This window comes from Nothoprocta perdicaria, unplaced genomic scaffold (assembly GCF_003342845.1).
Source record: "Nothoprocta perdicaria isolate Ctin4 unplaced genomic scaffold, notPer1 scaffold_39, whole genome shotgun sequence".
Taxonomy (NCBI): domain Eukaryota; kingdom Metazoa; phylum Chordata; class Aves; order Tinamiformes; family Tinamidae; genus Nothoprocta; species Nothoprocta perdicaria.
The window spans coordinates 3971107-3979900 of record NW_020455632.1 but is presented as its reverse complement, the minus strand read 5'-3'; positions in this window follow the sequence as shown (position 1 = coordinate 3979900).

Sequence of the window (8794 nt, the reverse complement as noted above, 5' to 3'; positions counted from 1 at the left end):
ATTTTTGTCTTTTTAAATTGCCGCATGATACACRATTCTTCACTGAAAATAATCTGTTTCGTACATGTAATGCAAAATCATCTGCGTCGAGAATGTGGATGCTCAGACTCTGATCTCACAGCTCTCGGCACAGAGGACAGACTGCTGTAGTCACCCATAGCCATGCTGAAGCCCATGGCTCTGATTCAGGACCCATACAAAGAGCTGGAGGAGGATTAGGACCAATTCCTGAGCCACTAGTTCAAGGTCGGCAGGAGTTTTGGGTGCAAAGACTTTACCAATTAACTTCTTATAGTGATTCTTAAGACCCTAAGACTTTAAACCATCTTCTTCTGCCCCTAACTTTAGAGACTTCATTGTGACACTCAATTTTAGAGTCCAGTCACTGTAAATTTCCAGTATGAATCCTGAAGAGTGATAGTCTTCCTCACCTCTTTCAGAAAAGAGCTGATCTGAGATCAGACTTCTTGTCTGGAAGAACTAACTTCTTTCTACTCTCATAAGGGAGTGCAACATCAGTGTTTACTTCAGTGCTTTGAAAAATTTTGTAGAGRCAGGCAAGATGGATCCAGGCACAAATGTATTGCAAGACAAGGGGCAAAGCTGGGTCATGAACAAGCAGGGAGGACTACAGGTAGTAATTATACTAATTTCTCCTTCACCAAGGAAATGAGCTGCTGCAGCGTCCCATAGGGTCCAGATACAGAGAGATTCTCCTCAAATAAAGAGATAATTCCAACAGAGAAGTGCTCCTCAAATGCCTAAAAAACATCTGAAATACTGCCTGGAATTTTATTTTAGTTTCATTTTGAGGTGGAAAAGGACAAATCATGCACAAGGAATGAAAAATTACCTCAAACAAATACAAAGGTGTAAAGAAGGAATTAATTATCTTTGTTTCAAAGCCTGGCCTACAGAGCTGGAGCAGTTTTGATGGAGAACTTGGACTAAGTATAACACCCAAATGCAAGTCTTCACTGAGTTAATGTTAATTCCAACTTCAAACATTGATAATTCCTTTTAGTTTAAATGGTTCCAAACTCATAGGTTCCAAGGTATAGATTTTGCCACAAGTGTAGCATCATGATTTTKGGGGGTGAACCTGCAAGGTCTTTACTGAAAAAGAAAGAGAAGAGGCCTAAACTGAGAAGATGACCTAAACCACATCCAAGAGACAGGCAATAATCAGATAGAAACCAGAACAACTGCTCACAGCAGGAGAGCACCATGGGAAGGGAACAGGCTCAGGCAGGTTGATAAGAAACAGACAGCAAGGCTAAGATCAAGAAAGACATGATGAAATTTGGGGATGAGGACTGAAGTCCAAATAAGTATAGGAGCCAAGCACAGAAATGGGCCTCAACAGACTCACTAACTACATTTATGCTAGTAAATTTGTGCTTTCCCTACTTACATTGATACTGTTAAGCACTCTTAGCTCTCACTCCAAACCTCTTATCTGCCTGTGCTATCTCCCAAACCATGTTTGGGAAGTTTGAAGACTGTAAATTTGTCCAGGGCAATAGTGTGCTAGAAATGAATGCCTGTGCTCTGACACAATTTAACATAACAATATAGATGGTCCCAGACTCTTTACCCACATGTCCATTCACTAACCATCTGCTAGTTATCAGACTAATCTAGAGCAGGGTCCTTTTTCCGGKTATACTGAAGACAAGAGCGGTTAGGCAGTACCTTGTTACACAGAATCACAGAATGGCTGAGGTTGGAATAGACCTCTAGGGATCACCTGGTCAAACTCCCTTGCTCAAGCAGGGACTTGTAGAATTAATATTCTTCTAGTTCTGGAGGTTTCAAGTCACATAAAAATGGCCAATGCATGTTTCTCGTATCAGAGAMGATTTGTTTGTATTTGCATATTGATGTATTGATACGTTATCTTGATATTGAAATATGACTGAAGATCCTCAGGGAGAAWAGTCATCAAGAGATAGATCCTGTCTCAAGGTTACCATCACCTTTTCTGAAGAAATTGTAGTTTCCTAATTCCACCTTTATCAAGTCTAAGAAACAAACTTGACAAGTTTGTTCATGAAAAAAACATGGGGTATTTGTTAAATGATAAAACTAAACTATCTTTTTGTGTGGAAGGCTCTGTTGAAAACTGGCTTACCCTTTATAAACTGGCTCATTCTCTTTCAGTCCTGTCTGCTTTCTATGCATGGTCATTGCAGGGAAGGGCAAGGAGCCTAAATGATTCAGTACATCGAATCTAATCCAAGACTCTCTACAACTTGGATCATCATCATATGGAGGATGACAGGAGACTCCACTAGCAGAATGCCTCAGATGCCCTTGCACTTAATCCAGTTTATGCTTCCTCTCATTGCAACACTAGCAGCAACCAGCAGCTCTTAAACATTGGATTTTATGTGTATTTCTTGCATAGCATTTTATTAAAATTTCTCATCTCAGAGAAAAAAGGGGGTTTTTCTTTGTTTGTTTGTTTCTCTCTGTGTTAGTTATGAAAGGTGTGTCTGTGAAAACAATATTGACAAAAGATTCAGGTCAGGTTGCCAGGGAATTTATATCTATGGTATCCAACTGTTGTAGAATCATGGAATAAATTAGGTTGGAAGGGACCTCTGGAAATCATCTTGTCAAAATGCCCACTCAAAGCTTCAAAGTTAGATCAGGCTGTTCAAGACTTTGTTCAGTAAAGTTTTGAAAATCTGGGATGGGGACTACAATCTGTGAAATTCATGCCACTGGTTAATGGAGCAGCTTATGCCACTGATTATGGTTTTTTTCTTCCTTATATTCAATTAGAATTTCCCTTGCTACAGACAGTGATCATTGACCTGTCTTTTTGATATGCATATCTGAAAAAGGTCTGGTTCTATCTTCTTTATAGCCCTCTTTTAGGCATTTGGAAACAAAAGTTAGGTATGTCCTTAGTCTCTGCTCTCTGCTAAAAAAAAACTCAGCTTTCAACCTCTCCTCCTACTTCAGGTGCTCTAGTCTCCAGGCCACTCTCTGAGGCCTTGGCTGAACTCWTTGTGCTTTGTCAATGTCATTCTGGTACCAACTCGTTAATGTTCTCTTGCACCATCTCATAAGTGATAAACAGAATAACCACTTCCCTCTACCTGTTGCCTACACTCTAGCTGATACAGTCTAATAGGCAGTTGCCTTTGCCTTTGCAATCATCTGTATTTTGAATGTCCAGCAGTACTGGATCTGCAGAAATCTGTTCCCAACACCAGGATTCGGAAAACTTAACTAGTTTTACATACTTATGAAATGTCATGGGGACTTCACAGGGAGCCAAATTGATCAGAGGAGAGATAGGTTCAGTGATCAGCTGCAGAACAGAAGGGCAAACATGTCCCTGAATAGGAACATCAACAAGCCTGGACACTGGTTTAGTCGGAATTTTGCATCTCATTGCCACAAAGGCCTGAAGGGGCCTTTCACCCTTCATATAAATATCACTGAGATATACGATGCTATCTGACCAAGTATACATTCAAAATATCGTTKCCACCATTTAATATGGGAGGTGCAGGCAACAACCCTTGTGCATAACTTGCTAGGAGCATGTCCCTTTTGGCATTTGCTGTATCTACCTCTAACACAGGGGAACATCATGGACCCCAAAGAAGCATATCCTAGGTAGCAGGGTAACACAAAGTAGTGGTCCTTATTTAAGCTCTTCTTCCATGTTACTGAGTTGGTAACTTCTGGGCAGTAACATCTCAGGGGAATCAGGGCTCAGCCTGAAATCCGGTGGAGGTAATTTGGTGGAGCTACAAAATAACCCCACGGGCTGCTCAGCTGTTTCCCACGGCAAGTGCTGTCAGTCAGCACTTCTGCTATAGGCAAACACATGTCCTTCTTTGGAGAAGGCTGCTGTCAGCCCAGAACCACAGAAAGCCCCGAGGAACACGCCGCGGCCGTCCAAGAGCTGTGAAGAGGCAGAGGAGGCCGCTCCGCGCGGGCAGGGGCCAGGGGCAGCCTTCAGCTTCCTTATCCTGCCACAGAAATTTCCTGCTCAAAGATCTGATCCCAGAGCAAAATCTGGCCTTCTTATGACAACATGGCACAAGCCAGAAATTCTTCCTCAAAGGGAAAGCATATCCCTGACACGCAGTGCTCCCACTGGGCTCCCCAGTTCAGACCAGTGCCACGAGGAGTGCTCRCTGCCAAGTACAACTCCGGCCTTTTCAAAAGGAGGAAAAGGGAGACACCTAATGGGAACAGGCAAAAAAAGCATCCACTGAAAAAGTGCACTGGGGAAAGAAAAGTGTGAATGAAATGCAAAGCACTGCAGTTTTGTCCCTACTGGCCCAGAGAGGTGGAAAGATGAAAGAGCAGAGAGGCCAAACACCACACCAAAGCCCTGGGCAACTATTGCTCTTAACACTGCTCTTCTTTGAAAAATGTGCCAAGCTAAAACCACCACTGTCCTGCCCCACACAAAAACAGCAATGTCATCACCACAGATTACAACAGCATAGCACATAGCAATCTATCTAGGGAAACTCAATAGCAAAATTATTTGGGGCAGCAGTCCCCATGCCCTCAACGCAACAAAACAGTACTCTGCAAGCAGCTCTGTACCTCACTCTACCCCTCACTCTGTACCACAAAGGCAGCTTTTTGTGACTCAAGTCTTAATAAGAACAAGGGAGCCTGACAGGTTCCCTATGAAAACCAGATCAACAATGAGTTTCTAGTCTAACACCAAATTTACTTCAACATTTTCTGGCTTTAGAAAGAYACAGTACCAAATTTATCTCACAATTTTCTGGCATTAGGGAGGTCATATAAGCTGCCAGCAGCTTGAGACAAAGAATCCACTGATCATCTTTCCAAATAGACCTTTGCTCACTGGAAAATTGAACTTAGTGAATTATAGCTGTTCTAGAATCATTTTGCAAGCATTAACCTTTAAACAATCACGACTGTCCTGGAGAACAAGTATTATTCCCATTTTATAGATAAAAGATTTGAAGATATCCCCTTGATCTTCAGTGCATGAGGAGATCCAGAAGGTTTTGTTCACCAGGATGACAGAAATATAACATGCTTCCCTGAAAATGAAAGAACAAGAACAGTTAGCAAGTGACTCCACATGATAGATCACCTCAGCAGCTAGACAAGTGGGGAAATCTCATAAGAAAAGAAAGTAGCCACGTGAATCAGAATGTGAAATTGGAAAGAAATCTCACAGATCACTGTTAATGACAGCTGCTCAGCAAGGAACAAAGTGCTTCATACTGGTCATGGGCCGAAGCCCATGGTTGTCCATKCTGGCCATCATCTTAGACAGATGTACAGTGTTAGTTTGCCAGGGATTTTTGTCAGGCTTTTGTAGTCCTAACCCATGTTGCCGTAACTCAAGATAGGAAATAAAGAGCAACCTCCTGCCAGCATTCCTGGATGACTTGAYGCTTCAGGGTGAGAGCTGTCTGCTCCTCTCTGGCCAAACAGTGCCTATAACAGTGTGACTCGTAGGAACATGAGTTTTTGTGGTGAAAATATGACTCAGCAAGTTCTAAACTCAGCTGGATTTTGGAGACAGCAGTTGATGTCTGACAGAGAGGGAAAATAACAACTGGCTGATAATATCTGCCTTCCATGGGAGGCAGCTTCTCCATCTGCATGAATGGAAGTGAGAGCAAGTGCTGGTACCTGTTGGGAAGAGAGGGATGGGAGCGGGATAAGGGATGGGAGAGACATTGTGATAGGAAGTGAAGAAATAATGGAGATATTGCAATAACAGATGGTAGATAAATAGTCTAGTAGATCTAACTMTCCTTACAGCCACATTTTTTTTCTTGCTTCTTGGCTGTAAATGGTGGGACATGCTTGGCATAGGACACTAGAGACAAATATAAATAAGAAAGGTAAAGGGTTCTGTTCATTCATGTTCTGGGAAGTATTTAATTATATTTTGAAATCTTTTTGAAAAAAATAAAAGAGATTTAGGCAAAGACTTAACTGCTGTGCTGAATGAAGATGCATTCTTGAATCAGCCCCTTCACTGCTCTGTCCTTCAGATCTCAAGAAATTATGTTTATATGAGTTATATGTGCTCCTTTTCTAAGATGCCCATGACAAGGCTCATAACTACCAGACAGACAGAGCTCTGAACCTCTGAGACCCCAATTCTGCCACTGGTGGTCATGACTAATAATTCATTTCCTGGAAATAGCCAACTACTTCAGCAAAACTACTGCTGAATACAGCACTACACATCAGGAGAAAGATGACAGTTCTGTTCTTAGGCTGCCAACTGCTTCATACCAAGACTTTATAGACAACTTGGAAAACAACCATCATGTTGACATTACAGGCACTAAGAGAGGAGCCATTGGGTGCTCCACCACTGCCACATACCTTTATTGGCTAAAAAATAAACCTATGCAATTAAATGCCAGAGCAAGGTGGAAGAAAAGCCAGACAAACTAAATAGATGGTTTTTAGATAGATTCCAACCCTCCTTGAAAATTACTCTGTTCAGGCTCTACTGGAGAGAAGGTGGGAGCAGAGTCACTTCTCCATGGAGGGTGGCAAGTTACTTGCCTCTTTTCAATTAATCCTGGGGAGTAACAGGCGAGAATGAACACCCCACAAATTGTAAATGTGGTGGTGGGGCATTGGGGGCATATATATGCATCATTAGTCATCTACAAGAATTTTGTTTTTGTAACCTCTGCATTTTTATCTGTCACTTCTAGCAATAAATATGCACTCCCGCCAGTAATTTGACATTACACTTGCTTTGGATGGTTGCCTTTCCCGAATATTAATAGTAACTCATTGTGGACACAGCATTGGTATTTAGTTAGATCAGACCAGCTTCTTTTAAAAAACAACTTTTCRTATAAAGAGAACAGATGTTTTTAATTTACACAAAGAACAAAAACAAAGTTCTATTGTTCAGTTACACTGAACACAAACATTGCAGGCACACAGAAATTAACACCAATAGCACGTTAAAAAAATTAAAAGCTCATCATTATACAGTTCCACTTATTTGTGCTTTTTCCACTACTTTCACAAATTAATTGCATGCAATGATAACAAGTATTACTCTTTGGAATTCATATAAATTTGAATGTGGCATATTTTAAAGATAAAAATGGCATAAACATAAGGGCATTTGCTAAACACACATTATACAGGCAATAATAATAATAATAATAATAGTTTTATAATAGCAAACTAGGAATGTAAACCCTCTCAGTCCAGGGTATAAGCCAACTACTAGCTCATGGGGATAGGAAGAAATTGCCTCTTTGAGCACATTATTCTATAATTGTACCTTGCAGGGTACTTTTTTCTCTGTGACATCTGCACCCAACAGTAAGCACATTTAACCCTCAGCCCTCTGGAACACAATGTGTGTTTATGAGAAGGGATAGTATTTTAGTTTTATCAATGAGATTATCTTGCAGCATTACATTAATTTAAATCAGAGCTATGCTTATGCATATGCTTATGCATATGCTCCTGATGATTGAAAAGCCCTTTGAAAACAAGCTAATGATGTATACAGAGAGCAGTGGTAGGCAAAGCTTGCTTGTGCTTGTGCTTTTCCATGCAAAGGTGATTAAAGTCTTTGCAGAACAGGATTGCTTCCCAGCTGACAGGAGTCACATCTCTTGCAGCCTCATGGGGCACCCCACGAACACACTTCTCAAAGATAAACTTATTGTCATTCCCATTTTGCACCCAGTGAACCTGCAACTTAAATATCTGATCCTCAGCTTCCCACAAGGCATATATCTCCCCACTGAAAAGTATCTATCTTCTCCAACACTTCTTGATTTTCTTCATGGTTCTCTCTAATTTATTGTCACTTCTTAGGTCACCATATCTTGGGCAGACATTTATACGTTTAGAAATACTTAAATAATGATATTTCTATCAGTATTTCAGATTCATTAGTCCTGCAGATACAAGAGGACACGGAGAGGTGGGACTTGTACTCACTGACTGTCTAGGCTCTCCAAGGGTTTCGTGTTTTCCTCAGTCTCTAATTCAGAGGCCAGCCAGATCACTGCATCCCACCCTCTCTGCTGCTGCACTGGGTTGCTGTTCTCTTCCAGCAAACAGATTACTTACAGAAAGCTGAAATAAATCACAGGAAGGAAGTAATAACAAATTTTGCCCTACTCTGGGACATTTTTCCCCTTCTTCTCCACTGCCAAATGAGATGCAACTACTGTTCAGTCACCTAAGAACAAGAGACAAGGGAAAGTCTGAATACAGCCATACAATTAAAATATTCTCATATCCTGCCTAGTGGTTTAAATGGCACTATCCTGCTTTACTATACTATCCTTTTCTTAGCTTTTCCCATCTCTATGGGAAGATTTTGCTTTTTGTATATTAAAACCAGACTTCACCCCCTTCCCTTTCCCATTTATTGTTGATCTAATACTTGTCCATGAATCAGTACCATTTCACTCTACATTCCGACTACGTATCCAAGTATTAGGTTAACTTAAAATAATGATGTAGGACCTAGTGAAAAAACCTCGCCCTTCTCTTTCAATCTGCTGGAAAACAAAGAAGCGAAGTTATCATTAATGGACTTGGGACAGAAAAATAACAAGTCCCTACAGCATTCAGGTAAGATGGAAATTTCAATGTCACAGAACAACAGAAAGATAAAGTCCTGCTTAGAGCGTAGGATCCTTTCTCCACCATTAAAAGCAAGCCTCACTGGGAGAGCTGCTATATATATGCTGCTGCAAGTATCCTTCTTTTAAACTTTCAATAGCTTTATATAATATAAAACCCAGTTTCAGGCCCTTGC